This window comes from Macaca thibetana, chromosome 18, assembly GCF_024542745.1.
Source record: "Macaca thibetana thibetana isolate TM-01 chromosome 18, ASM2454274v1, whole genome shotgun sequence".
NCBI lineage: Eukaryota > Metazoa > Chordata > Mammalia > Primates > Cercopithecidae > Macaca > Macaca thibetana.
Window position 1 is genome coordinate 26,034,030 of NC_065595.1, and position 2,803 is coordinate 26,036,832.

Consider the following 2,803-nt stretch of genomic DNA (forward strand, 5'->3'; position numbering starts at 1 on the left):
GACCTGATATTTTCACTACCTTACCCGTATGCCCACATTTCTTGGACAGGCTATGCAATATGTTGCAAAACAAGGAGGGCAAAGGAGGATAAGTGAGACATTTTATATTTACTTTGTGATGATGTCTCTCATCAAAACCTTCCTACAGCCTAATCAACTTCTGCACTAGTCATCAATGTATGGTCTCTCAGCTTCAAATTCACCCCGAAGGGACTCTCCTGCTGCTTTCTGGCAGCTACACCATCAGTAAGAAGTGTGGGTGTGAAGACATCTGGGGCAGCTCTGCCCTAGCCATGCTTCGGGAATGTATTATTCTAGTGACTTTACAGACCTCATCCGGGCTGGTGATCACCTTCTGCCACCCTCCCAAAACAGACGCCTCACGCTCCAGATGTGCTGCCAGCACCAGTGCCCCTCCCCCAACTCCTTCTGCGTTTGCACACACTGAGTCACCAGTGTGGCTTCCTGCTGGCCTAGTAACTAAACGCCAGCACCGGTCTGAGCAAACCATAACTTTCACTGCAATCCAGTGGGCCACAGTTACCCTTTTTTCAACAAGGTCTGAATCCAGACTTTAGGCTCCCTCTTCCAAGTCTGCCCTTTCTTGGGTACTCTCCCTCAGCTAGTTTAAAACTTTTATATTAAACTTCCCTTGTTTAAAATCACGATTTGGTTTGCTTCTAGATTACACCCAAACTGATAGTGACCAACAAGCCAGGCTTGAAAAAGCAACACAATGCAAAACCAGTGCTGTGGTCTGCATGTGTTCCGTAAATTCATGTGTTGGAAACTTAATCCCCAATGCAACAGTATTGGAAGCTGGAGACTTTTGGAAGGTATTTAAGTCATGAGTAGAATCAATGTCATTATAAAAGAGCTTGGTGAAGGAAGCTGGTGGGTCCTTTTGCTTTCTGTCCCTTCCATCTGTAATGACACAAAGTTCCTCCTCTCCAGAGAATGCAGCATTAAGATATCATTTTAGAAGCAGACAGCAGCTATCACCAGACAGCCAAACATCTGCCAGCACCTTGGACTTCCCTGCCTCCAGAACTATGAGAAATATATTTATGTTCTCTATAAATTACCCAGTCTCAGGCATTTTGCTGTAGCAACATAAATGGACTTGACCCTTTATAACAGACTGAATTTTCCTAGATTTAGTCCTAAAGCTGTAAAATTGAATATATAACTGGTGAAATGGAAAACACTTAAAAACTCAAAAATCTCAGTTTTGAGGACTCAAGAGGTCAGAAGGCTACAGCTATGTCATCCAAAATACACAACTGTTGCTCCTATTTAATGAATAGGAGCAGCAACATCAAAAAAAAGAAATAGCTCCTCCAAAATAGATTTAATTTACCTCATTTTAGGTGGATTTTCAGGCAGTTGGAGTTGGGACCAATAGGTGGAGCACAGAGGATTTTCAGGGCAATGAAAATAGTCTATACTGAGACAGCCAGGTGGGAATGGGTCCCCAGAGAAACTCCAACAGGCCTGTGCACGGGGATGAGTGTGCACTGGGGTGGAGCCACAGAAGTTCATGCCATTTGCAGCAGGGAAAAGCCTGGCCCCTCCTCTTCCTGGGTGAAACCTGGAATTCTATCTGCAAAACAGGAAGCACACTAGTAGGGACTCTGGTTTTTCAGAGAGTCCCTGTTTCCCTTTTTTCCTTTTTGCCCGATAAATTCCATTATTCTCACCCTTCAAAGTGTCTGCAAGCCTAATATTTCATGGCTGTGTCACAAGGACCCAGCTCTTAGCTGAACTAAGGAGTAAGTCCTACAACAGCTTTGGTGCCCCCTGTGAGGCTTAAGAAGTGAATGAAATAGGGACTCAAAGCCTCTCACTATCCTAAGCCTTTTCATCGTGGGACTTCTAAGGGTAGGGGAAACTGTACTCATACCCCTGTCACTCCCAGGGGTCGGGGGCATTTTCATGGCCTTTTCCTTTCTGTTTTGGGATAGACAAGCAAGCAGGCCTTCTCACTCCTCCTCCCCTCCTGGTATTACCAGGGGGTCCTTGCTCCTAGAGCTCCCAAGATGGTGGTGGGCCGCTTCCAAGATGGTGGCAAGCCTCCTGTTCTCTGACCTGGGGTTCTTGGCCTCAGGGATTCCAAGGAATGGAATCTTGGGCCATGCGGTGAGTGAAATAGCTCTATTAGAAGTTGTGGGTCATGGAAGAGAATGTGGAACCCAATGACTAGTGTTCAGCTGGATTAGGACAAACCTGGGCACTTAGCTGTGCGGGAACAATGGCAAACCTTTAGTCTGATTAGGAGCAGCAATGGGCGCCTTGCTGGATCAGGAGCACAGTGGACACCCTGCTGGATCCGGAGGGATGGAAGTCAGCGGCGGGTCTGCGACTGCGGCAAACAGCAGTGGTGGACGGTGAGCAAAAGTTCAGCTGGAGCCGTAACAAACACTGACCAGAAGAGAGTGCAGTTGCAAGATTTAATAGGGTGAAAACAGAGCTCCCATACAAAGGGAGGGGACCTAAAGAGGGTAGCCGTTGCCTGGGTTTATATCCCGATCACTGTCCCTCCTGCTGTGCTCTCAAGTGATAGATGCTTGGCTATTTCTTTATCTCCTGTTTTTGCCTAATTAGAATTCTAGTGAGCTCTCTTTATTACCTGATTGGTCAGGTGTGAGCTAAGTTGCAAACCCTGTGTTTAAAGGTGGTTGAGGTCACCTTCCCAGCTAGGCTTAGGGATTCTTAGTCAGCCTAGGAAATCCAGCTAGTCCTGTCTCTCACTGGCTGGGGCTGGGGAATGCCATGAGATCTTCCCCTTCCCCTGCCAAGGGGT